General features: G+C 48.6%; 2 long non-coding RNA genes across 2 annotated transcripts; one reads left to right on the top strand and one right to left on the bottom strand.

Moving 5' to 3' along the window:
• The first annotated feature begins 2,454 nt into the window (after nt 1–2,454).
• Nucleotides 2,455–27,839, top strand: LOC106149687. Its single transcript, XR_001236015.1, has 3 exons — nt 2,455–2,581; nt 3,006–3,082; nt 27,640–27,839. It is a non-coding gene; the product is annotated as an uncharacterized LOC106149687 (long non-coding RNA).
• Nucleotides 6,667–17,993, bottom strand: LOC106149688. Its single transcript, XR_001236016.1, has 2 exons — nt 17,643–17,993; nt 6,667–6,924 (listed from the first exon to the last, which is right to left on the bottom strand). It is a non-coding gene; the product is annotated as an uncharacterized LOC106149688 (long non-coding RNA).

A 27,839-nucleotide genomic window follows, 5' to 3' on the forward strand; every position in this document is an offset into this window, starting at 1 on the left:
CTAACTGAGATGAGGGAGTCAGCAAACAGGTGTTGGAATGTTGTCTCGGTTTATTGTCTATCGCTATAACAAAGAACACATCGGAAGCTGGGTACTTAACGAAGAAAAATGGTTTGTGAAGCTCCCAGTTGTAGGCATCCAAGGACATGGTGCCATTATCAGCTTCTGCTGAGAGCCACATCAGACAGCTTCACACAGAGAGAGAGGAAGCAAGAGAGCAAGTCGAGGAAGCAAGAGAGCAAGTCGAGAAAGCCGAACTCCTTTCTAACACCCTGTTCTCACTGGAATCCATCCAGGCCCAAGAGGCCTAACTGACTCCTAAGAGACAGACATTAACCCCTTCGAAGAGTGATGCCGCAATGAGATGATCACCTCCCACTAGGCAGAACCTCTTAAAGGTTCCACCCCCGCTCAATATTGTTTCACTGGGGACCAAACCCCAGCACATGTGTCTTCAAGGGAGAAATCACATGCAAACCAGAGGGCTATACAAGCCAGAAGTTCAGAGAGGGACTGAGGATTAGACAAAGATGTAACTGAGGCGCTATAAGTATCGCAGTGACACCTACATGCCTGGGGAGTGAGGAAGGATAAGGAAGAGTCCAGGAACAGTCCAGGGTTTACAGATGGGGAAACCAACAAAGGAAACACAGGAGGAGCCACCAAGCAGCAGGAGGAAAACCAGGAGCCAGTGGGTCCCTGGAGCCATGGGGGATAGGGCCTCAGAGAGGGGAAGCAATCAGGCCTAGTGACCCAAGCTAAAGAGTCATTGAAAGATAACCACCAGGCTTACTGCTGAGGTCACTGGTGTCTGGGAAAAGAAGAGCTGTGGTGAAGCATCAGGGCATGAGATCCGGGAACATGAAGTGAAAAGAAAATGGCAGGAAATTGGAGACAGTAAGCTTGGTAATGTATTCTGCTGTAAAGGAAAACAAAGGTGGTAGGAGAGGGTTCGTTTTGTTTTTTGTTTTTTTTTTTTTATTTTGTATTTTGAGGTTGGAGAAATAATACGGTGCTGGCACTTTGATGGGAATGACCCCACAGAGAGGCAGAACTGATGACGCCGAAGAGAGCGTCAGAACACTGGAGCGGTGGCCTGGAGCAGTCAGAGGAATGTAATCTTGTGTGCAGGCAGCCTTAGAGATTCTCCTGTTATCAGAGTCTCATGTCCATAAAGGACTTCCTCCGGGGTCTCCCGCTGCACACCTTCATCCTTCAAGATACTCGCCTGCACATGCACAGTGACTGAAATTTTTATGCAAAGCAGCAGCATGCTGTTCATACTTTTCATCGAACATTTTCATTCAAACCAGGATGGACAGCCTCCTGAGCCAGGGAATGGGGAGCACACACCTGTGATCTTTTAATGACTGCTAGAGATGTGCCATCACTTATGTAATCAACCTCTTATTAACAGATATTAGATTAGCTCAAATTTTTGCTATTATGTTTTTACAAATGAAGTGAATCTCACTACATGTGAAAATCCATGCCCTGAGAAGGAATGATCTGTTCCTAGAATTGAAATAATCGAGTCAAAGGGTACATACATTTAAATTTTGATAGATGCTGCCCAAATGTCCTCTAGCAATGTCACCTTAATAAGCTTCCCACCGTGAGGATGTAAGAGGGATGGTGACGCTGGGGGAAGGGCAGTGCTTTGAATTTGGACTTCAGATGGCAGATTATGGAGTTTAGCATTAAAGTGGTATGAGACTCAGTCAGGAGACCACCACCCTCTCTTCCACACTGCAGGAATGAGCTCACCTGGACTGGTCTACAGAGAGGGAAACACAGAGAACTGGGACAGAGGAGAGAGGCAGACAAAGAGGAAGGGCGGCACACTGGGGGAGCTTCTAGATGACCCAGGCTGGGTGCCAGGTGCAAGCCTGGTTTAGCCAACAGCTTGCCATGGAGACCTGGCAAGGGACTCGGTCTCTTACCACCTGCTTACACCAAGGCGATGCCCACAGTGTAGCCTAGAGAGAGAATGAAAACAAGAAAATGAGATCACAAATGCTGAGGCAGAGACTGCAGGCTGGCCACTGACCTCTACCTCTATCTTCTTCTTCTTTCTCATCAGCACAATGTTTTTACTGTTAGGAGCAAAGAAAGTTCCTAGGAGTCATGTAACACAGGTGCAGTCAAGGAGAGAGGAGCAGAGGCTGTTGCAAGGAATTCTGGGAAATCTCCCCCTTTGGGTGGGGAACCTGGGGACTCTGTGGTGAACCACTCAATGTCTAGTCTCACCTGGGATATGAGGCCCAGCTATGGAGCAGCTGTACTATGATCTCAAGGCAGTGCACACATGCCAAGGACATCGAGGGAAACAGAGAAGGAGGTTAGTTACCCTGGTGCCATCATGAAGCTCCTGGACTCACACCGACAGCCACTACCTGATGTTGCCATGAGAAAAATAAACCCTTGATTTGTTTACACTTCTGCAGGCTTCCATTGGTCTCCAAGGAATGTCATTGCTGAGTGCACAAGAGGCAGTGGGGAGGAAGGACCAGGCACCAGATTGGTCTCCAGGAGATACGCCCACCTCTGCACCACTGGCCAGCTGTGTGCTGGAGCCCAGGTAGCTGGGCCTCTCTGAACCTCCTTCCCTCATCTATAACTAGAGCAGCAGTCCCAGTGACACCAGCCTTGAGGGGATCAAAGGAGGAAACAGGACATAAACTTTTTAGAATCATCTGTCTGGGGATGGAGGGAGGTGGGTAGTGCTGACCTCTGACAGCCAGCAGTGTGACTGGGATGAGCCTTGCCTGCTGCTCTTTGTCCTGGGCTTAGACAGGAGATGGGTGCCCCTCTCAAAGGGCAGGCTATTCACTTGAGAAAAATCAGTAGTGGGTAAGTAATCAGGCTCCAGGACAATTGATGGCTGTCACCTGAGGTCACAGGGTGGCAGCTCAGGATTCACACAGCCTGTGATGTGGTAGAGAGCATTAGATCAGGAGCCAGGAGCACTTCCGCCTAACTGTCTCTGCCTGCTCCTCCCCCAGGCCTCATGAGCAACCTCCCCAGCTCTCATACTCTTGGAGCTGACTTTTCTGCACTCACAGACCCACAGGGAGATAAGGTAAGTATGGCTGAGCTTCAGGAGTGGGAAGTGTGGAGAGCCACAAGAGCCTTGGGCAGGCATATCCCGCTGGGCACAGCTGGGCACAGCATAGAGACAGCATATGCCTAGGTGAGCAGGAAGGGTTCTGAGAGGTGATGGTGGACCCCTTTCCCTGCTGGATCCAGGGCAGGGTGGACTGTGGCCTGCCATGTAGGCTGCCCTCTAGGATTTGTGTGAGAGTAAGGTTCCCCTTGTGGAATTCACCATAATTCCAAAGCAGCTTGGAGCACCCTACTAGGGTGAGCATTCTCTGGGAAGACCGGGGTCTGCCACTAATGAGCTCTGTGATCTTGATTTAAAGTCTATTTTATCTGACATTAATATGCAACCCTTGCTTTCTTTTTGTTATTACTTACATGGAATACCTCTTTTTTCCTTCTAGTTTATCTATTTCTCTCTTTGGATCTAATGTGTGCATCCCGAAGAGAGCATACTGTTGGTTCATTTTTTTAAATGGTTTCCTCCAATCTCTACCTTTTGGCTTTTGAGAATTTAATCCATTTTCATTTAATTAGTGATAAGGACAGACTTCTGTCATTTTGCTATTTTTAAAATTTTCTCTATAGCTTATTTTATCCTTTGAATTGCTGTCTTCTTTTTAATGTGTATTTTATTAGTGTAAATTCATTTAAAAATATTGGCTTTCAATGTGACATTTTCATGTGTGTGCGTAATAACATGTTTTGATCATAACCATTTCTGCATTATCCTCCCTGTCTCCTCTCTCTCCTCCCTCCACCCTCTTATTTCCTCCCTCTTGTCTAATAATAGTATCACTTCTACTTTCATCAATTTCTTGTCTATTCATCCATTGGTGGGCACCTGGGCTGGCTCCATATATCTTGGCTATTGTAGGATGTGCCTTAATAAACATGGATATGTGGGTATCCCTACAGTGTGCTGACTTTAATTCTTTTATATAAGGAATAATATAATAGGGCCATAGAGTAGTTCTATTTTTAGTTTTCTGAGGAATCTCCATACTGACTTCCATAGTGGCTGTACCAATTTATACTCCTACCAGTGGTGTACAAAGTTTCTTTCTCCCCTTCATTCTTGCCAGCATTTACTGTGTTTTGTTATTCTTGATGATTGTCATTCTACTGGAGTGAGAGGGAATCTCAGTGTAGTTTTGTTTGCATTGTCCTCATGGTTAAAAGTATTAAACATTTTTCAGATACTTATTGGTCATTTGTACTTCTCTTAAGAAGTGTCATTCAGTTTATTTGCCCATTAAATTGTGAGGACTATTTTTTGGTGTTAAATTTTTTGAGTTCTTTATATATTCTAAATGCTAGTCCTCTGTGGGAAGAATAGATAGCAAATATTTTCTCCCATTCTGTAGGCTGTCTCTTCATTCTTTCTGTTATTTCCCTTGCTTGCAAAAACATTTAATTTGATGTAGTCCCATTCGTTGATTCTTGCTCTTATTTCCTGTGCTACTAGAGACTAATTCAGGAAATCTTTGCCTATGCCTATTGTTGCAAGAATTCCCCTTATGCTGTCTTCTAGCAGTTTCAAAATTTTAGGTCCAGTACCTACGTCTTTGATCCATTTTGAATTGAGAGTTAGAAATCAAGATTCAATCTTCTACAAGTGGAGATTCAGTTTTCCCAGCACCATTTGTTAAAGAGGCTGTCTTTTCTCTAAAAACATTTTCTGAGTCTTCACTTTGCCCTGTGCAAGTATTTTGCCTAAATTCTCCTGTATATGCAATTGCTCTCAAATATTCCCTTCCTTATGTGTCCAAGTTCAGAAGAGGGAAAGGAGAAAATAATGTACCAACACTTTGAGTTCCCTGAAAGTGACTCCAGCCGAGAGAGTAGAACTTACAACGATGGTGCTGCAGGTTGGGCGTTGGTGTCGGGGCACAGGCGCCTAGGATTTGGAAGACAGAGTTTTTAGTGTCCCCAGCCCCAGGCTTCCACCAGCTACACAGAAGCTGTTTCCGGAATAGCTGCACAGCTGCTTGCCACATGGAGGAGAGGTGGAAGATGAATAGCTGCCTCCCAACTAAGAGCTAGGAGGTTTGCAGTTTCTTGTCCAAGCCTTCCCTTGAAGCTTGCAAGAGGTAAACCAGTACTGTGGGTTCCTGGTGCTGACTTCCTTCCTCCAACCAAAGACAGTTTGTGCTGGGAAGCCAAGGGTCAGATTGAAGGGAGGGAGTTGGGAGTCCAGGGCAGAATCATAAGCCTCTGAGCTGTAACGGATCCTAGAGAGCTCCCAGTTAATATCTTTCACTCTGCAGAAGTGCAGACCATGCCCAGAGAGGGTGAAGGACCTGCCTTAGATCATACAGTGATTCAGAGGCAGAGTTGGGCCCAGAATTCCATCCTCCCTCTTCTCTACTACTTATTCCCCAAAGGTCGGCTCTACACCTGCCCAGATGCTCCTGTCTCTCTCCTCTTCCTTCCCCTGAGGTGCTCTACTGACTTTATCCTAGGAGCGTCCAGGGCATGGCAGAGCACCCCATCACCCCCAAGACCTGTGAATGTCATGGGCTCTGACAAAGACCAAGAACATTCCAGGGCCCAGTGCCTCCTCCTACACTGAGCTCTACACTGGAGCGCTCGCCTTTTGTCAGACTTCAGGGAGGCGTCTTCACCCCAAGTCAAGACTCTGTCCTCAGCCCATGGCAGTGGAGATGTCTGCCTGTGAGACGTCATGCTTCATCTGTTCTGTTGCAGCAACCCCTGAGCTGATTCTTCTGGCTGTCACTCACTTGCCCTGATCATTCTAATTCAGAGTCTTGTTTTCTGTCACCTTTGGCTGGAGCTGCCCCACAGTCACCTGATCTATATGGGAGGAAAGTCTACTGAACACAACCTTGAGGCTCACTCTAGCCCATCTCTATGTCCACCCACCGCCTGCCACGCAGGGGACCCAGGGTACCCTCAGACCATCAGCAGGGGCTGCTGGGGGCTGGAAGCCAGGGCACCCTTTACCTCCCTGCCTGCGCTCCGCATAGTGTCTGTGTCTCTGCCTCAAGTCAGCAGGCCTCAGCTGATCCAGCACCTGCTTCAAGTCAGGCTCCTACTTCTAGCTGCCCTTGGACCCACCCAGCACCTCACAGCAGCCATATCACCCAGGGTTCATTGGCTCTGCCTTCCAGTAGGGAAACTGAGGAGACAAGAGGTAAAGTCGCCTCAGGTCACCCACCTTAAGGAATCCCAGAGGAGCCCCTCTGGGAGGAGCAAGGAGACACACACATCCCATCCCCCCACTGCCCTATCTATGAAGATGAGGATTTCTGTGACCTCCAGGTACATTCCCAGCATCCCCTTTCCTAGTCTGTCTTGGTCATTGTTTACCTGGACTCACCCCATCGATCCTGCTGAGTAAATGTCAGAGATTGTCTCCTGGAGCCAGAGGCTGTAACAATCTGGCCAACAGTCGGTGTATGGAACCGGAGTCCTGCTCCCCAAGGGCCCTGCGTGGTGACAGCCACAGTGCACTGTGTCTGCAGAGAGGCCTACTCCACTTGGGGCTTTGCAGTAATTACAAGATGGCTTGTTATAGAAAATGATTTATGGAGGTTGAAAGGCTGCAGATGAAGATTTTAGTGATCGGATGGCTGGATGCAGATAGATAGATGTTTGGGTGAAAGCCATAGGGTTATGAAATTTTAATTCCAGTCTTATTTGTGTTGAATAACTGAATGTGGGATTGGAGCTCGCTAGCTGCCCTGGCCCGTGTCTGGGAGGAAGCATGCTGCACGCCTGCTTGCGGTAGAAAACTGCACTCACCCAGGCACTGGCGATAGAACATCCATTCACCAGGCTGGCCCACCATCACCGCTCCTGGGGAAGAGGAAGCCGGCTTTACTGCGTCCAGCCCTGCTTGGCTGTAGGACACAGGTGAACTGAAGGAGCAAGTGGAAGCCAAAGGCACACAAAGGTGAAGCTGGGAGTATGCGGCAGAACCGTGAGGGTTGGAGTCTAACAGAAAGAGACTGAGCCCTGTTTCTGTAACTCTCAAGCTGTGTGGTCTTGGGCAGGCCACTTCACTGGGTATCAGTTTTCTCCTTGGGAATATAGGGATTGTACTCACATCTGAGAAATGCTAAGGATTTGTTCCCTGTACCCCTCTCCGTGCTCAGCTTACTCAGCCCCTACAAGCTTGTCTATAGGATGGAGGAGGACTCCTGGCCTAGAGGTTCTCTTCTCTTCTTTGCAAATCTCAGTTTGGGATGAGGGAACAAAAATCAGTGAAGTGAAGATGCCACCTGGAAGACGATGCAACTCAGCAGGAACGGCCGCTAGTATGGGTGACAAGAGAGCAGAGGAGCCAATCAGAGGGAGAGGAAGAGGAGCCAAGCTGGCCGGGCCTCCTCAGCCTGTGTCTTGGTATGCGTTGGTGTAAACCTTGCGTTTTCTTTGCTACTGTACATCAGAAAACTCAACCCAAAAGATTGAGGGATGTGTACGGAGCAGTGAGGGAGAAAGGGGACACCCGCCTAGCCAGCCACATCAACCTAATCAACCCTGATGATCCATGGGGTGACAGATGTCACAGCCAGATTGCCCTCGCATTCTTTCTTCTCCTCCTTGACCCCATGGTAGCTTTTTTTAACAGTCAGCTGGGAATCCAACTGATCGCGCTGAACCATCCATGGCCTGGTCTTTCAAGACCTGCAGGCCAGTGTCCTCCCTGTCTTTTGCACAAAACTTGCACACGACCCCTGATTTCAAGCATTCTTCCCATCCCCTTTTATTTCCTGGACCTGGAAACAAGGGTGGTCTCCAGGCTCATCCTGCCCCTGAAATCTTCCAAGAATGTCTGGGCAATACATTAATGGGAGGATTTCCCTCTTTCATTGAAGTGAGATTTTCTACAGGACGCTCTGTCTGCAACCCTGGGGACTGCAGCCAAGTGGTGCTGCCAGTCAGTGGCCTTGGGGACCCATGAGTTTATTCCACAGGAGTAAACGCTAGAGGGGATCACCACCTGCTGATGTCCTTTGCAGGCAGCAAGGCTCCACGAAAAGGGTGTGGGCTGTGCAGTCAGAAACACCTGGGACCAAGTTCTGTCCCCATCAGTGTGCTTTCCTTTGCCACATAGGCGTCTGCTGCTCCCACTCTCACAGGCTGCTTTCTAGGAGCTGGCTGGGCAGCTTCCACATCTGGGAAGGACTCTGGCCCCAAGCTCATCCTGGATGGCGGCAGAATTTGGTCCTGGGGTCATACACTTGAGGGCCTGGGCTCTTCTGCTGCTGGCAGGAGCCCACCGAGGTCCAGAGGCCACCTGACTTGGGGCATCTTCAGCATGGCTGCTCATTCCATCAGGATAAAGAGTGTCTCTGACTTTAGGGTGGCCTAGTGTGTCCCTCTTTTAAGGGCTTAAATCTGATTAAGTCACCCAGGACAATCTCCCCCTTTAAAAAAATTATAGTCAATATGCATAACATCAGATTTACCTCCCTTTACAACTGAGTGGCACTAAGTACACTTATAACGTTGTGACACCATCACCACTGTCCATTTCCAGGACATTTGCATCATCTAAACTGGTACTTTATACTCACTCAGCTGTAATATTCCATTCTCCCTTGCCTGCCCTCTCTCCAGCCCCTGGTAACCACTATTCTACATGCCGTCTCCATCTATTTGCCATTCTAGGTACTTTGTGTGAGCGGAATTATACAGTATTTGACCTTTTGTACTTGGTTTATTACACTTAGAATAATCATTTCTAGATTCATCTGTTGTTGAATACCAGGATTGTTTCTACCTTTTGGCGGCCGTGAATAGCTCGGCCATAAACACAGGTGCATGCAGGATTGTCTCTTTTTCCATTAACTCACAATCAACCGATTTCAGACCTTCATTACATCTGTTATCATCCTCTCAACCTTGCCATATTCTGTGGGTCAGAAGCACAAATAGATCCCTCCAGGGCACGCACAAGAGGGAAAATGTTTGCAGGAGTATCCACAACAGATGGCAAGGGACAGTGGGACCAGAATTTACAGACACACTTTCCAGAGGTCCCCTGAGAGCCCCGCTAGGATGTGCCTGCCAAACCATCATTAGCTATGCAAACTTGGGCCCCTCTTTTGCCTCTCTGATCTCCATATGTAAACTGGGGACAACGCCACCTATCTCCTTGGGTTATTTGTAAGAAGTAAAGCAACATGTTCTTTCTACTCAGCCGTGATATGGGTCACGCTGGGTATATCCAGTGCCCACAGTCCAGAAATGTTTGGTTCCAAAAGATTTTGGAGCTCAATCTATCACTTTATATGACTCCCCTGTACTCTAAGGTTAGTCATAAAGCTCCTAACTGCTTCTACTAAAAAAAAAAAAAACCATGAAATACAGTGAGTTTGTGTTTGGGAAAATGTCAAGTAAATTCCACAACATGTAGTACCTTCGCTTCCCTAGGGCATGCCAAGAAAGAAGAGGTGTTTAGGGGAGTGCCCAAAGCAGAGAGGGCAAGCATACAGGACCAGGCTCTAGAGACATAGACAGGGAGCACCAGTGTACCCATCGGTAATGAGGAGTATAGCCGCCATTGGCTGGGGCTTTCTGTAGGTGCCATCTCATTAAGTCATTAATTCATTTGCAGTGGAGAGAACGGAGACCTTCAAGTTAAGCAACTTCCCTGAGCTCACAGCTTAGATCTAAATTCCAGATCTATGTCTTAACTCCAGCCCCTGCCTGACCACAGTACTTACTGCCCTTGTAGTACCCATTTAGTGCTGATCAAATCAATATCTCTCATCTACAGATAAGGAAATGAGCCTAGATAGGATAGGCAACTTGCCCAAATCGCACAGCTGAGAAGCAGTGCAACTGGATCGGAAAGCCCTGTGTGCCTGGCTCTTCCAGGCCCCTGGTCCCTGCTTTCAGACTCCATAGAAAGGAGACCGGTGGCCTCCCCACAAGCAGGGGCCTGAGCAAGGGGAGGGGGCCATCACACCTCAGCCTCCGCCTGGTGGCCTGGCTTCCTCCTAGGTCTACACCGCCTCCCTCTCCACCTTCCAGACCCCTGGGCCTTTATCTCCCTAATGTACCAGGTTCAGTTATTACCTTCCCTTCAGGGAGAGATCCGTTCTAGGTGAGCACAAAACCTTACGTCTGATGCGGGAGGTCTCCTCTGCCCTGGTGCACAGAGGCCCTGGAGGTCCAGCAGCCACTGCAAGAACCACCAGTGCGGTAAGCAGCAAATGGGGCATCTCCCAGCAAACCTGGCATCCCATGGACACAGGTGCCAGCATCAGTGAGAGTAAAGATGCAGTTTCAGGCTTTGAGGCCAAATGTCTAGGTGGGCTGGTGGGGTGCCGGAGACAGGGGCACGGGGACTCTCTTTAGCCCTCATGATGCCTCTGGGCAGGTTCCATGTAGGCACCAGCAGGAGAAAGATGGAATGCTGCTGCGTGGGAGGCATCTTGGGAGCCCTCCCCCAGTGCGGTCAAGGCCCCCGGCCGGGCTCAGGTTCTGTTCCTTTGCTTGGTCCAGACCCAGCCGCTCCACCTCCATCATGGGGTTTGGTCTCCTACGCCCTATTGCTCATGCCTCAGCTTCCTCCTGCGCTGTCCTGGGCCCAGTCCACCCCAACCACTATCCCTCTGGGTCTCTGGGTAGGAGCAGTCCTCTCACTTCGGCTTCTCAGGCCCCAAACCCACAGCTGCCTTAGAACTGGGCCCAGCCTGGCCTGTCCTAGGCCAGAGAGGGGACAGTGAGCAGGACCTGGAGAACCTCCTTCACAAGGTCATGACTTCTGGATCTGCCCAGGGTGGGGCTGTGTCTGTCTTTTGCTTCTTTTTCCCCAGAGTTCAGCTCACAGCAGGGCCTCAGCAAATGTCTGGGAACAAGTTCATGGGCCAGGCCTCACCAGCCCCCAAAATGGCAGCAGCACAGAGTTCTAAGGCATGTGACATCCAGTCCCAGCGGTCCTGGGGTCTCTGCTTTCCTTCCCAGCTCCACCGCGGCACTCCCATTAGAGGCAAGATTAAATGTCAGGGTGATTGGGATCCAAAACACTCCATAAGTCTTGGGAGATGCTCCACACACGGGATTTCATCTCCTTGCTGGTCCAGGCTCAGACCGCTGTGTCTCCTACTTCTTCTTAGGCCAGGAAGTCTATGAGCAGCTGGCATCCAACCACCAATAGCCTCTAGGTTCACTGTGCAGCCCAGCATGGGAACTCATCTGTCAGAGGGGAACTCTGGGCCCTGGCAACCAACTGCCACCACTGCCCTTCTTGGGTTCACTGCATAACATGTATTTCTTGTCATGCAGCCCCTCAGAGCTCTGCTGCCACCTCAGAGCCCCTGCCTGCCATCTCTGGCATCTGTGTCCTTGCAAGAAGCCCTCCCAGGGCCAGGGATCTTTCTCAGTGGCGCAGAGCCTGCCTGGCAAGCATAAGGTCCTGAGTTTGATTCCTGGTACCCTCCCCCAGCAAAAATAAAATAACTCCATAGCTGGGCATGGTGGCACACACCTGTAATCCCAGCACTCGGGAGGCTGAGGCAGGAGGATTGCTGCAAGTCTGAGGCCAGCCTGGGCTATAAAGTGAGCTCAAGGCCAGCCTGAACTGCATGGTGAGACCTTGTCTCAAAAAGACCAAAAAAAGGAGTCCTCCCTTCTTTTTTGCCTGTGGCTTCCAGCTCATTCCTCACTGATGGCCCACAAGCATGAAGACAGAGGGCATGGGAGGGGGTTAAAGAGAGGGGGGAACCCTCTTCCTTTCCCCAAGGCAAAGCTGTCACCCCTAAGACAAGGCCGTGAGAGGGACTGAAGCGTCCTCTCCCCTTGGGGGCAGAATTGGGGTGAGGCACAGCACACCCCCGAGCAGAGAAGGTGTAGAAAGTCCAGCTGCTCCTGGCCTACCCCCTCCTACTCTCCTTCCCTGTATCAACACACAGCACAGCTCTGTCCCCTGTGGCTCAAGCTCCCCACTAACAGCTTTTCCTCTCTTAACAAGAGTAGAATGCATTTAACATTCTTTGATGCTGTTTTATTTCTGCCAAGTTTATTCCCTATGAGAGGATCAATTCCAAGAAATCTGCAGGGCCATTAACAAGCAGAAAGTGGCAGTCATCAGAGGACAGGGCTTTAGACTTGGACCAGAGGATGGAAACTGGCATGGCTGTCCACGCAGGGCCTGGAGCAGAGTTCACACCTGGGGCTTGCAGGTCCAGTTCTGAAACTGAAGCATGTGTTGCTGCCCAAATAAGGCGACTGTGAACTCATCAGAGCGCAAACCAGTCCTAGGCTGGGGGGTGGGTGTGTAAAGAGACTCAGAGCTCAGGCCTGAAGGCGCCTTGCTGTCATCGGGCAGCCTGTCATCAAGCAGGCCACTTTCAGTGTGAACATCTGTTACGCGGCACCTGCTTTGGCAAATAGGGAGAGAAGCCAAGACCCCCTCTCAGCACTGTTTCCGTCCCAGAATAGGTGGGGCAGGTCATCCTGATCCAGCAGAGACCTTTCTAGAGGCGCTAAGGGGCTCTGAGGAGCACAGGCAGGAAGAGGGTACTGTGTTCCACCACAACTGAGGCCACCAGCAGCCAAGGGCTCAGGTGATCTCCAGTGAGGTTCCAAACAGGGTCTTCCCGAGAGGTCCCTGCAGCCCAGTGCCCTTCCTCCCTGTGGTGGCCTCCACTAGAACTACAAGGGTGACTTGTAGACAAAGTGCCCTGGGAGTCTCTCGCCTATCCACCCTGTGACTAATTCAGTTTGGCAAAGCTGTGTTTATCCTGGAAATTTAAACATTTCTGATGATAAAGGAGTTGAAAAATAAATTGCAAGTGTCAAACACTACATTAGGAGGGGTGATAGAGTGAGGCGGGGCCGACCGCCTGGCCCCCGCCTCCCTTGCTTTACAGGCTGGAGAAATTCAGCAAGTCTGTTTCCATAATTGCAGGATCAAAAACTAAGGGTGACAGGCGCCAGGCATGGAGACAGCCATGTGTTGTAGCTGGCTCAAGCCAGCCCTGGAGCTGAGGGTAAAAGCTCAGAAATTTTCTCAGCCAGTTGTTTACCACAAACAGCATTAAAAATCAAATTACGTTAACTTACAATAAAATCAATTATGTTCAAAGAAAGGCAGTAAGCACTAAAAACTCATCAATTTCTAATTACTTTGTAATATTTTACTACTGCATATGCCTTGGAGATTATTTACCCATTCCGTATCCTGGCTGGAGAAATATTCTGCCATGGTGTGGTACTCTGCGTTACTCTGTGTCTCTTCCCAGCCTTACACTTCCTCACACAGAACTGGTAATTTGAAATTGACCAGGACAAAGACATTTGTACCACTGGGATAGACACCTGGGGTCTCATCAGGGGACAGAAATCACAAAAGTAATTGGAATGGGGAAATTTTAATATGAGGGATTATTAACTGATAAAGATGACTAACTATTAAAAGGATTAAAACAGGATACAAGAGAATATAAACACACTATGCAGGGTCCAGTTCCTGTCTCTTCTCTAGGACTAAGGACAAGTACTCCAGGAGGGAACAGAGTTGGAAGAGAGTTTCACTGTCCCCACCGACATGCAGACGTGGCTGGAAATGATCTGGTCACAGCCCAGTAGATGAAAGAGGAGGTGGTAGTTGGGTCATTAAATGGCCTCCAAAGCCCATATGTTAAAGGCTGGTCCCCTGAGTCCCACAGGCTCCCACCATGCTGTGTGCCCCATCACAGCCTCAGACGCAGGAGGGTTGGCTGACCGTAGACTGAAATTTGCAATGCTGTGAATGAAAATGAACCTTTCTCTTCATAAGTGATCATCTCTGCTCTTTGTAATAGTGACTGAAAGCTGCCTAACACAGAGGAGTTCTCTGGGTTACCACTGCCTGGAAGTATCCACAGCCAGTGGTCCACATAGGAAATTCCTCACTTGGTTATAGTTGAGCTCATGGGAAGGGAAGAGTCATGGGGTCACCTTAATGTCGTGGCGGTCAAGCTAAAAGAGCCAGAAGAAAGGAAAAGAGACGTTCCATGGCATGTCCCATCCTCATAGCCTGGCAGTGTCTGCCTAGCGCCCCCTACTCCCAAGGCCTAGCACTGCACCATCGGATCCAGAAAAGGTGTTCAGAGGGTCCGGTATTACAAAGCAGGTGAAGAAGGGTTGACTTCAGGCTAGGAGGCAATTGCTGACAATGGATACGGTCCCCTAACTCTCAGGGAGTCGACTGAGAAAGCTTCTAAAGAAGCTTTCTAAGTACTTAAAGTGAGCAAAGGTCCAAGGCTTCATTCAATGGCAGAATCCTTTCAATGGAAATAAAATGTTGACAGTAAAAACATCTGCTCCCAGGCAGGCCTTGATTATAGTGTCCTACACATATCATCTCATTAAAGCTTCAGTAGCCAAAAAAGTAGCTAGCTTTAGAGTTCCCATTTCACAAGTTAGGAAACTGTGGGTCAGAAAGGTGAAATAGTTTGTCCTGCATAAACACAACAACTGTCATTCAGATCCAGCCCATCCCAGTATCATTCCCCAGCAAGTAGTTACCTCATTTGTACATGTATACACATAGGGTGGGGGACACATCACCTCTCACAGTAATGCATCCCATCTCTGGACAGCTGTAACTATTCAGAGCATCTCCCTCAGCCCACACAGAGAGCATGTACTCCCTCTTCTTCACAGCAGTCCTTTCTGTAGTTGAAGATATTTCTTTGTCTGTACACATTTCTTCTTCTGCAAACTCAACAGCCCTGTTTCCTTCAGCCTTTGGCTTCTTCACCAAGTTCATGCTCTTCTAGAAGCTCTGCTTTCTCTCTCTCAAATGGCAAAGGTGAGTGCATCTCTCCAAGGGCGGCCTTCTCAGATAGGGCTCCAATTATTCCTCTGCCCAGCCCAAGGATCTAGCAAAGCAGCCCATATCAGTTCTTGGAGCCTTGGTTTTCCAGTACTTCTAAGATTCCTTGGCAGGAATGTCTGCCTATCTGGGTTTCTGTGGAGGTCCCATAAAATAACATATGAGCAAGTGCTTAGCCTTGGGTTTATCTTGAAGGTTGGAAGAAACTAGGCTGAGCCCACTGATGTGTAGAGAAAACCTAGACATTATTCCCAATGCTATGGGGGACCAGAGAGAGAAAAAGAATCCAGGTTTCCTGATACCCAAGCCTGACATTTTTGAAGGCAACACCCATCTTCTCTCCTCTTGGAATCAACAATGAGATGTGAGTGGCTGTGGGCCTTTCCACAAGCATTAAAGAAACCAGACTTAATCTGGAGCAGGATGCTCTGTGATAGCTCTGGTACCTGGACCAGCCCCCTCCCCCATCCCCTTTCCCTCTTCTCCTCCTCTCTTCCTGTTTCTCCCTCAGATGAGTCCACATTCTGCAATAGCTGAGTGCATTTGCAGAGTTCATCATGGCTGGTGGGGTCCCTCTGAGGACTATTGTGCCTTCCCTGTAATGACATTCATTAGGCTGCCTGACATCAAGACTGTGCTCAGGTTAATATGTTTGACTTAATGAGATATTTATTTCCAGTTAGGAAACTCATGAAGAGGTGTGTTTTCTCCTGATGAGTTCAGCCGATGAGCAGATTAATGCTAGATTTAAAATAGTTGATTAAGAAAATGAGTCCAACCAACCTCTTCTTCATCATCAAATATGGGCTGTACATAAATCAGTTTGTGTTAAACTGCTTGTTCCTTAGACAAAGAAACAGGAGGAAAATCCTCACTGAGCTCTGTGGTCTGTCCTCCACTTTCCTGTCTCCCTCCCTCTACCTCACCCCACGATCAAGGATATGATCATGCCAAGGACTGGCATGTGGCAAGGGGAGGAGAGACTGTCCATGAGGAGTGGCCGAGAGCCTAGAACATGAAGGAAATGCTCTCCTGTGATGGCAGAGACCACAGAAATGTGTTGACATGGCTCCAACTCTGGCTGGCCCATTGCTATCTGTCCCCCAAAGGCCTGTGTTAAAGTATTTGTCCCTAGGATAGCACTGTTGGGAACTGATCACCTTTTGAGAGGTGGGGCCTTCTAAGAGGTCACTGGGGTGTTCCCCAAAGGGTTTTGTGGTAAGCTAGTTCCTCCTTGTTCTTTCTTTTGCTTTCTGGCCGTGAAGTAAGTTGTTTGACTTCATTATGTGCACTCACCATGATGTGCCCTGAAGTAATGGGGCCAACCAACCAGGGGCTAGGCTCTCTAAAACCGTGAGCCAAAATATTCTTTTTCTCTTTACAGATGGATGTCCCAGGTATTTTGTTATAATGATAGAAAGCTGACTAATACACCCCTCTCTGTCAATTACCAGTTCAGTCGAGTTAACACTGTGGTCTCCATGCTCAGCACGAAGTGGACACTCAGGAATTTGTTGAATGAGTGAAGCAGTTGCTCAGTGAATGGTGGCTATAATTGCCATTCATGGAATTCCACAGTGTGAAGAGGCAAAAGATACCCAGTGTTCTACACACATCTGTCTATGAGCCAGTGGTCAGTGACCCCCAGCCCAAGGGCTGAAGATGACCCCCAAGCCAACTCTCTTTGATGACTCAACCAGGGGATCTCCCAGAACTCTCTCCCCATGGGCAGTCAGAGGCAGCCATGGGCCACCAGTCTTTCCAGCCAGCATTCGCTCTCCTCCCTCCTGGGCCAGGCTGCCAAGCCATAACTATTCGGTCCTTGCTCAAAAGTCAAAGAGATCAGCTTTCTGTTTCCACCCTGCCTGCTCAATCATCCAACTTTCCTTTGTAGCCAAGTCCAGCCTTGAACAAAACCACAACACATGTGCACTTGGTGAGCTGGGATGGAAGCTGGGGTGGAAAGAGTGTGACCCTTACAGGGCACAGGGGCTTCTACAGCTTGAATCTGCACTTCCTGACTCTGCCAACCATTGCTGCCTACTTCAAACTCAGAAGCTACAGCACCCACTTCTTGCCTCGCAGCCTCTGTGGGTGAGACATCTGAGTTCTCTGCTCAGGGCCTCATAACACAGTATGAGAGTGTCCTCTAGTATCTTAGGCTCAACTAGGGAGGGATTTGCTTCTAAGTTCCTGCTCGTTTCTGGTAGATTTCATTTCTTTGTGGTGGCAAAATGCAAGACAGCTCGCTTCTTCAAAAGTAGTAGTGAAGAGAGAGCCTCTACATCTTCCATGCTGACTTACTCCCCTTCTTTAAAAGACTCACCTAATTAGACCTGGCCCACCCAGCATAACCTCCATTTGACCAACTTAAAGATTGTGGGTGTTGATTACATTTGCAAAATCCCTTCACCTTCACCATATTGTGTTATTAAAGCAAGTTACCTATCCTGACCACACTCATGGAGAGGGTATTTTTCAAGGAAATCAGTCATCCAGATTCACCTTAGACCTCTGCCTACCACACCTACTTGGAGACTACAAGCAAGTACTCTCCTACTGAGGCTCAATGTGCTTAGTTTTAAGTCATGATAATGCTGCTTTATGTAAGGTTCATGAGATAATTAAATGAAATCACATATATAAATATTAGCCAAACACAGAGGTCACTCAGAAAGGTATGTTAAATTGAATTGAAAGATGAAAGAGCTGATGTTGCTAGGAACACCTAGAATGTTACCTTCTTTGCTCCTGGAATCTCTGCTCTCTAACTGTTGCCAATCTGTTCTCCAATTCCAAACAAGATCCTCCCTCTGCAATCTTCCTGCCTTCCTGTTTCCGCCCATTTGTACTTCTGTAACAAAATACTTGTCACTTGATTATATACAAATAACAACTTTTTTTCTCACAGTTATGGAGGTTGGAGGTCAGAGACCAAAGCCTTGGTAATTGTGGAGTCTGGAAAAGCTCCTCCACGTATGTCATCTTCTCACAACAGCTTCACACACATCAGAAGACAGAGGGAGAAGGGGGGTTTCAGCTAGTTCTCTCCAGCCCTTCTGTAGGGCATTAAGCCCTTTGTGATGCCAGAGCTCTTATGACTTAATCACTTCCCTACTGCCCCCTATATCATAACCCTTATACCTTCCCTACTGTCCCCTGGCCTTTGTTGGGATTATATTCCAACATGGCTCTTGAAGGGAACACTCCCTTTCCGAGGTCCCCCACAAACTTTGTAGTTCACCCTACTGACTGTATCTGCTCCATCATCTGGAATCTTGGATAAATCCTTACCATGGCTCCCAAGAGCTCCTTCTGTTTCATTTGTCCAGTACCTGCTGAGCACCAATCTCCATTCTTTTAGTTCTCCTGAGCACACTGCAGAGCTAGCCTCATTAGCTCCCTACACATCAAGGGGAGAGTCCATGGCTACAGGGAGGCAGCCAAGCTTTGATGTCCTGGAAGCTCTATTATCTCCAACTCAGGATGGACATAGCTACCAAGTCTATTGGGCCACTCAAAGGCCATGTGAAGAATCCAGTAGATCTTTGTACTACTATTCTGTATCCTATGGTCCCTGCCACCTGTGGTTTCCAAAACATGGGGGAACATCAAGGTGTGGCAGTGGACGAGGGTGACAGGAAGATTTATTCTAGTAGTAAAGGGGGGGATTTTCTGAAGCCATTAGTGTTCTCTTCACCTTGATCTTAAATGCACTGGAGTAGGGACAGCCCCTTGGCCTCCATCAGTACCATTGATAGTAATCAGACAGCCTTTGATTCTGCACCCAATCTGTGTATCTTGGCTTTTCTGACTCAAGGACTAGAAAACTCACACAGAAGATACTGCTGTGCAGTGTGCACAGCATGCTCAAGGGCCAGTAGGGACGGAGGTAAGGAGAAAGGTTTGGGAACTCAGGACAGAGGTCATGGGGTCCTGGGAACTAGTGAAGGAGTCCAGCTGTAATCTGGGAAGATGGGAGCCATGGAAGGTGTAAGCAGGGGAAGGAACTGGTGGCACTGGCATTTTTAAAGGCTCTGTCCTACTGATCAGTGGAAAGGCAACCACGGAAGCCAGAATGGAATCAGGGTGGGGTTGGGTGGCCCCTGCCATAACCCAGGCAGGGGGTATTGGTGATCAGATTGGAATGAGAGCACGAGCTCTAGAGATGGTGAATTTAGATAGCAGCTGTCATGGCACCGGGCACACTGTGGGCCTACAGGACATGGCTGCCTGGATTTCCCATGTAGGGAAAGATCTAGGAAACCTGAATGAGAATCTCCCAGCTGTCGAGCCTAGCCTGAGTCTGTCTCCTGGAGCGCACAGAAAGGGGACACAGGGAGGAGATCAACAGCCCTGAGACTGCAAAGAGAAGTCCCCAAAGCATGCAGGGAAGGAGTAACTTGCACAAGGAAAAGACAAGAGGGCAGGATTACATAAGTGAGAAAATGCTAACATTTCACACATTCAACAGGAGCTGGAGTTGCATGCATTCAGATATTTCTTAAGGCAAAGGTAACCTTTAAGATCTATTTTCTTTTTCACAGTTAAATATATATATATATATATATATATATATATATATATATATATATATATATATATATATGGTTAGGAGGCAAATGATGCAGCTTGAATTGTCCCAAATCAAATCCTTTCTTCCTGAATGTACTCACTCAATGGGACTTTGAACTAGACATAATGCCACATTCACACAGAGCACAGACCACACAGTGCAGTGAAAGTGACAGCCACTTTATGGTTTTGAAATTATGGCTTTCAAGCAATGGAGGTAATTCTAAAAAGAAAACAAACAAAAATGCATCCTCGGGGCAAATTAGTCTCCAGCTGAGGAAATCAGGTTTAGGGCCGGTTAGCTGTTCATCTTGGAGAGTATCTGGCCAGCAAGGTTGAGGAGGCCCTGGGGAGCCAAGATGCAGAGACGGGCCAAGCAGGAGTGTCTGGATGCTTCACCTTGAGCCCTATATTGCTTCTCTGTGCTTTGGTTTCCCCACTACATAAAACAAGAGGGTTAGACTAGCCATTCCCAAAGTCCCTTCCACATTTAAATCTGCAAGTTTGAGGACAATAAATGAGAGACAGTGCAGGGAAGTATAAATCCTCATGAGTTTGGGATTATTTAATTTAATGAACAAAAATGAAGAAAAACACCGCCCTGTCTTTCCCACAATAAGCATGACAATGACTATGTCCAGGACAACTGAAAGGTAAACACCTTCGCATCTGTTGTCTCATTTCAATCACCAACTGTCTTGGTTACTTTGCTCTCATTGCTGAGACAAAATACCTGATGCCCAAAATTAAGGAAGGAAAGGTTTATGTAGCTTACAGTTTGTGGAGATTTCAGTCCCTACTTGGCTGGCTCCAAGGCAGAGTGGCACATGGCAGAGGGCAACAGTTCATGGAGATGGAAAACGGCGAAGCAGCCAGAGAAAAAGGGAGGAGTGGCAGCAAGCAGCCTCTTTCTCTCCCTTACATATGCAAACTATCCACCCCAGGGCAGGTGTAGCAGTCACACCCATAATCCCAGCATTGGCTCATGAATCAATCATAGGCTCTAAAAACTTGCCCCATGACTGCATGATGCTTTGGAGGGACATCCAGACACAAACCATAACACCAACCATCCTAGGAAGCAAAGGTTATCACTATCAACTCATAAATGTAGAACCTGAGATGCAGAAAAATGCCAGGACATGCCCAACGCACCCCCCACCCACCTGGCCAGTATAGCATTGTATCCTGGGCCCTGGGTGTTATATTCTTTCCCTACTACAGGTGCCTAAGACCTGAGTTCTTAAAGCAGAAGTCCCCAAGGCTGATCTGTACCCTCCTGAGCTGCCCCCTAGATAGAGGAGGGGCATTGATGGCAGCATGGGCTTCAGAGAGTTGACGTATCTCTCCGGGGGCCACTCACAGGCCCATTCGCTTCTTAAGGAGATGCAAGGAGTTCTCTGATGGATCACCCTCTGGGTTTTTGCACCCAGTGACACTTGGCTGGCAAAAGCTGCATGAGCCTGAGACCACAGTGAGGAGTCCCACTCCTCCCTCTAGCTCTAGTTTTATAGGTATGCAAAATACAAGAGTTATGGGGTCAGGGAAGAGTCTATCCAGATTGCACAAGAAGGCCTGGGAGGCAGGGCAGTGTGCCCTGATGGGGAAATGTAGGTATGAGAGTAAAGCTGAAAGTGCAACAGAGATCCCAGGAATTTTGAGAAGCCAAGAATGTGACCATCTACTAAGGAAAGTAGCAGGCTGTGAGCAAAATCATGCTGAGAGAATCCATGAGGACTGCAACTTGTAGTGCCACAGGGGCAGGACCATCCAAGCCATTTGGCACTCACATCTTACCATAGTTTTCCCTGGGTGCTGGACTTGCAGGACTTAATGTTTGCCCTGATGGGTTTTAGTCTTGCTTTGGGCTCATTCTTTTCTTTCCCCGTATTTCCCCCTTTTGGAATGGGAATGTTTACCCTGTACCATTTTATGGAAAGTATTTTACTTTCTTTTTTTTATTTAATTTTATAGGGACTCAGAACTAAGAGTGTGCCCGGAGTCTCTGAGATTTAGACCTGAACTTTTTAGTGATGCTGGAGCTGTTAAGACGTTGTTGACTCTTAGAGAGGGACTAAATGTACTTTGCATAAATAGATGAACATGAGTCTTTTGGGACCATGGGTAGAATTGTATGGTTTAGATCTAAAATATCTCCAAAGTCTCAAGTGTTTGAACAGTAATTGGATCTTGAGGGCACTATACTCATCCTCTGCAGAGTGTTGAGCTGAATGTGCTGTTAGGAGGAGAGGTGCAGACAGAAAAGGTGGATCACTGGAGGAATGACAAGTGTGTTCTTGTCCCTAGCTCCTCACTTTTCTCTCTGCATCCTAGCTACCATAGGTTGAGCACCTTTTCCTCCATGATACCCCTCTGCCATCCTGTTTTTGCCTTGGCTCCAGCTGACCATGGATTGAAATCATGAGCCAAATGAAACCCCTCCTCCTTTAAGTTGTACATGTCAAGTACTCTGTCCCAATGACAGGAAAGTGGCTAGGATGGACCAGGAAAAGGGCCACGAGCACCAATGGACCATGGAAGGATGAGCATTGGGAGTGGGAGTGGAGAGAGGCAGTGATGGCAAACCTTTTAGAGCTTTTGGTGATACAAACAACCCACTGCAGCAGGAGTGCCAGAGGTTCACCACCACTAATAAGAAGAGGACGGAGAAAACTAACACCTGAGTATGGGTGGAAAATGCAGGCACTGACAGCAAATGAATGTGCAAAAGCTGCTTGAAGATGTGAGTGAGTAATTGGATATGAAAACACCTGCATTAAGAAATGGGTGCGTGGGAGAACACACAGGCACAAGGATGAAGGCGATCCCAGGGGACAGGAGGTCACAGTGAACTGAAAGACAACAAACCCTCAAGGTCCAAAGGAAGTGTGTTCACCCAGACCCTCAGCCAAGACCGTGGCAAATTGGCACAGAAGTTCCTCAGGTGGCCTCATCTCTGATTCAATAAGAATATTATTTAACCCATATCAGCTGCTCAGCAGGATTAACTCTGGGTTCAAAGGAAAGAGCTAAATAGATCTGACTACAATGTTTTCCCAATTACGTTGCAGATAATTACCTATTATGTAGTGAACCCCCAGCATGATTTTAATAATTGCTATTTAAATAACACATTTTCACCGTCTCTGGGAGGAGTAATTAATGTCAGCATGGGAAGATTTGCCATGTGTCCTGGGACTGAAGGACAGGTTAAAGATCTTCCAGAATCACCCTGAGAGACCCAGCGACCAGGTGATGCTGTGAACAGAGCTCAGGTCTGGGGCCTTGGCAGGCTTGGGTCAAAGGCGTCAAGTAAGTGACTCCCCTGCTGAGCTTCAGTCACTTCCCCTGTAAAATGAAAGGCCCCCCCCCCATATTCCCAAACTCACCGCCATATCAAAAGAACTCATTTGGATCATAGCTGGAGTTTGTGACCTTTCACCTGGAACCAAAGCCAGCACTGTCTGGCTGCCCAGCATGTCCTCAGCACCCAGTGTAGGTCTGACATGTGGCAGGGGTCAGTGTGCACTGGGGGTGGGGAAGGTCTCAGTGTTCCTTGAGTGTTTTAGAAGCTTCCTCAAGTCCCCTCAGAATAGGCATGATTTGGTGAACAGATGCCACATACCTCATGTTCTTGGGTCTATGTCATAGTGCCCTGTCCTCCAAGGCCTCCTGTATCATCCCTGACCGGCCTGCCACATTCTCTGCTCATGTCTGGGCCTGGTTCCTATCATGCTAGTTCAGCATGCATAGTGTCAAGGGCAGGTGAGGCCAAGGGCTCCCCCAGGTTACCATCCAAGAGCTGAGAACATGCCCCAGGTCTCCACATAGACCTAATGAAAGATCAGCACAGGGTCTGACCTCCACCGAGACAGTTGGGGATGGAGACTTGCCTGAGTACCACAGCGAATGTTAGGAGGAGCAGGGGGCTCCAGTTCCCTTGATAGGGACACAATGGAGGGGTCCCCATGGATAGAAGGCTATTTGATTCTATGTCTGTAGTTCCAGAAATCTAGATAGTCCATTCAACTGTCTTCTCTCCCAGGCCCTGAAACCATACCTAGCTCAGTGGCCCCTGTGGGGAATCGACAGTCCGCTGTCCCTTGTCTGTGCAGCTCCCCCTGACTGTGATCACATCTCTGCCTAGCACCCGCTTCCTCCAGTGTGACAACCCCTCACCCTGGCAGCCCTGCTGCACTTGGCCCAAGCAGTGGAGGGGGAGGAGAAGGATGGTCCAAGAAGGAGGCCATGCCAATTGCTCCTGGCATGAAAGCCTTGGAGCTGGGCATGGTGTCCGTCCCTCAGCAAGGTGGGTGCAGAGGAGTACAAAAGGCAGTTCTATGCAGTGGACTGGGCAGAATGTTTGCCCAAGACCTCAGGGACCTGGCGGTGGCCCTGCTGGGCCCAGAGAATCACGTGATCTTGAGTTACCTCAGGAGCCGTCAGCTGCAAATTTCTGTAGCATTTCCAGGACCTAGCTGTCTCCCCACCTCAGCCAGTGGTATTGGGCCCAGAGGCACAGAGGCCAACTCCAACAGTCACTCACGTGGGTTTTGCCCATGGAGCCAATCTGCTGGGAACTCATCACCCTCTGCTCCCTCAAAGCATGTTCAGCCTAGGGCCACACAGCGTGCTGCCCAGGAGCTGGACTATCAGGACCTCTGCGCTCCTTTATGAATGACCCTAAGCTCTTCTTATGTTCTTCAAATTGTCTTTGATCATTACAAAGTGCCCTTAGCGAGGGAAGGGAGGGGAGACAGAGACACAGAGAGAGACAGACACAGAGACACAAAGAGAAGTTGAGGCCTGCCAACTCAGCCCCAGTACCAGTGTCCTCCTTCCCAGGTAAACTAAGTCTACACCACCTTCTCACAGCACTCTGACTCCTGTCAAGAAGAGGCTGGTGGACAGCGAAGGGACTGGAGGTTTCTGGGAATTTAAGGAGCCAAAGATCAGAGGGCTGCAGAGTCAGACAGACGCAGTTTGGTCTCAGCTAAGCTCACCCTCAGCCCCTCCCTCATTTCTACCCCGGGTGGCACCTGTCCCACAAGTGTGAACAGAAGGATGTAGGTAACACGGTGCAGCCCTGGCACGCTGCAAACATTCCACTTCTGTTGCCCCGTTGTTGAAAGATAAAGAGAAAGCAGAGTTGTCTCCGGAGTTCACTTCTTCCTCCTTACCCCTTTGGAAATTTCCCTAGTGGCCGCTTGAGCCAGTTTGATAATCTCTCTTTCTCATAAAATAAGGCTTGGCTGCAGGACCTTTTTCATCACACAGGCAAAGAAAGTACACTCCCAGCACGGTGTTCCTAAACCTCACTTCTTAGACAAGACCATGGGAGTAGGGAAGTGAAGGAAACCGATCACCCCGGCCAGGGTCTCCCTGCAGATCTCACCGGGTCTCTGGAAAGCTGCAGGGGAGCATCATCCTCGCAGTGTATAGATGAGGAAACTGGGGTGTGCAGTAGTGATGTCACTTCTAGTTCAGATGTTACTGAGCATCTGCCATGTGGGGCCCGGGAGGGGACAGGAGAGAATCCCTGCTCTCACAGAGCTGGTGCTGTACTGGGAGACACAGAACCTAAGAGATGGAGCTATCAAACGTGTCTGAGGGCAGTAAGGGCTGAGGAGAGCAATGATGCCAGAAGTTAGGGCCCCCATCCTGCTCCTGGAGATCTGTCCATGTCCTAATGTTTCCAGGATGCCCAGGGGTGCTGTGTACTGAGAGATTATTTGGTGTGGCCATTCTGATGGGAACAATGGATATGTGGACCCCAAGACATTTTATGCAATAATTCATTCACTCATCACCCAGGCCTGAGTGTGAGTCAGTGAAATGCAGCCCACCCCCGGCCCACCCCTGTAGCCGGGCCGGAGCCCCCAGGTCACCCTATACAGCAGAGCTGCTGTAGCTCCCAGCCTCTCGGCCTCCATGCAGGACATGTACAGCAGAGATGAGGACCAACATTGGCATGGGTGATGGTGGCAGTAGGAGTCCCTCCAAGGGACTGGACTTTGCTGGGAATGGAGTCAGTGTTCCCGTGCTTTGTCTCTGCCCAGCCTTGTGACTGCCCTGTGCACGCACGGTGACAGATGAGGAGGCTGTCAGCTGTTAAGGTCACAAGATCAACCAACAGCTTCAGGGTCAGAGGACTCCAGGTTGTATCCAGGCTCAGCTGTTGCAGATGACATGGGCCAGACTCTCACCCTAGGGTCTCGATTTCCTCCCCAGCAGGGTGAGGAGGACAGCTCCTCCTCACCTGACTCTTGGGGCAGCTGGGAAGGTGTTATGGTTTGGATCTAAAAAGCCCCTCCCCGCAGAGTTTATGGGCAGAAAGTTTGGTCCTGAGTGTGACAGGGTTCAGAGGTGGCTCCTTTGGCGAGTGACTGGATCAGATCAGCTCTCTGTCCCCATGACAAAATACCTGAGATGATCAACTTCAAGGAGGAAAATTTATTTAGGACAATGGTTTCAGAGGTTTCGGTCCATGGTCATTTGACCCTGTCCTGTCATTTCTGGAGCTGTGGTGAGGCAGAAGGAGGTAAAAGAATGTAACAGAGGAAATCTGCTCACCTCATGGCAGCCAGGGAAAGAGAGAGAGAGGAGAGGAATAGAGGGGAGTGGGGGAGTAGAAGGGAACGAGGAGACAAGAGAGAGACAGAGACAGAGAAGGGCTGGAGACATACCCTTTCATGGAACTCCCCAAGTGACCTTCTTCCTCCAATTAGACCCTGGTCCCCAATAGCCTGTCCAGTTATGAACCCCTCAGTGGATGGGTGAGACCAGAACCCATCAGTATTCCACTGGTGGGACTATGTGTTACTGATGCCCTCAGCATCCAAATACCCAACTCTGAACATCATTGCCCTGGGCACCAGGCCTTCAATAGGTAAGTCTTTGGGGGCCTTTTCAGAGCCAACCTATAGCACTCATGAGAAATCTGACCTGGTCAATGGATTGCTCTACTGATGGAGTCATAGCTAAATGGGTTTGGGACAGGGGCTTTGGTATAAAAGCCCCCACCCCACTTCTTATCCACCCTGAAGCAAGGCGTTTCCTCTACCATATGCTTCAGTCATAGCATTCTGTCTACCACAGACCCAAAGCAATCAGGCCAGGTGACAATGGACTGAAACTTGAAGCAGAACAAACCTTCCCTCCTTTAAAGTTGACTTTCTCAGGTACTTTGTCATAGTGAGAAATTGTGGCTGGGACACACTGAGGACTGTACCTGTTGCACAATCCCTGTAGTAATCATGACAGTAACTCATTCTTACATGGTACTTACTGGATGTCACCCTCCAGGTAGTTCTTAGATGCCATTATATCTCTTTAACAAACATCCTATCGTTCCAGTTGACAAATGAGGAAATCGAGGTTGGAGCTGTGATGTCACCAAGTCACTTGCCCACAGTCACCAACAGATGTGAAAGGCAGAGTCAGGATTTGGATGTTCTATTTTGTACTTTCAATTGCAGGGATTTCTCTGTTTGCTTTTTGCTCTTCTTTTCATTCTCCCTGTGCATGCCTAGGTGGGTGCGTGTATGTGTGCCTATGCTCGTGTACTGGACTCCCTTCCTGCTAGTCATCCATGTTGATCACATTTTGTTTGTTCCCTCCTCCCCTCTCCTGGTTTGGAAATCACCCCCTTCATTCTCTTCTTTAAACAATAGTCTTTAAACTCATAATAGGCAAGTTTGACTTAACACCATCTCAGTAAATCAGTGTCTCTCTCCTCTCTCAGAACCACACCAGGACTTGAGAATGTGTTAACTCTGGTCTCTTTTTCCATTTTGATTTCATGCACTCCAGACTTATGGTTCTGTCTTCCTTTATGTTCCTACAGCAGCTGTGATTGATTGCTGATGGAGCTAATTTCCTACAGTTGGCCCCACAGTTACCCATTCCTTTGCTCACTATTGCTGGATTGAGCTCTTTCTTCTCTCTAGATTCAATGCCCTTTTTCTAAGTGACTTTTAATCAGTTCTTTTAACAAAGGTGTTCTGAGTTGCATGTATTAAAGGCCTGGTCTCCAGCCAAAGGCTCTGAGAGAGGTAGTGGGGTCTTCAAGAAGCTGGGACTGGTGAAATGCAGTAAGGTCCTTAGGACATGCCCTTGAAAGGAGTTAGGCTCTGGCCGCATCCTCTCTTTTTGCTTCCCAGCCACCATGAGGAGAATGGGCTCTTCCGCCACAGGCTTCTGCCATGTTGTGCTGCCCCACTTCAGGCCAGAAGGCACCAGGGCCAAGTGAGCATGGACTGAGACCTCTGAAACCAGAAGCCAAAATAAACTTTCTTCCTTTCAGTTGTTTATCCCAAGTATTTTGTCATAGTATCAGAAAACTAACATGACGGGCTGCCAA

This window comes from Chinchilla lanigera, unplaced genomic scaffold (assembly GCF_000276665.1).
Source record: "Chinchilla lanigera isolate Chin_1 unplaced genomic scaffold, ChiLan1.0 scaffold00051, whole genome shotgun sequence".
Taxonomy (NCBI): domain Eukaryota; kingdom Metazoa; phylum Chordata; class Mammalia; order Rodentia; family Chinchillidae; genus Chinchilla; species Chinchilla lanigera.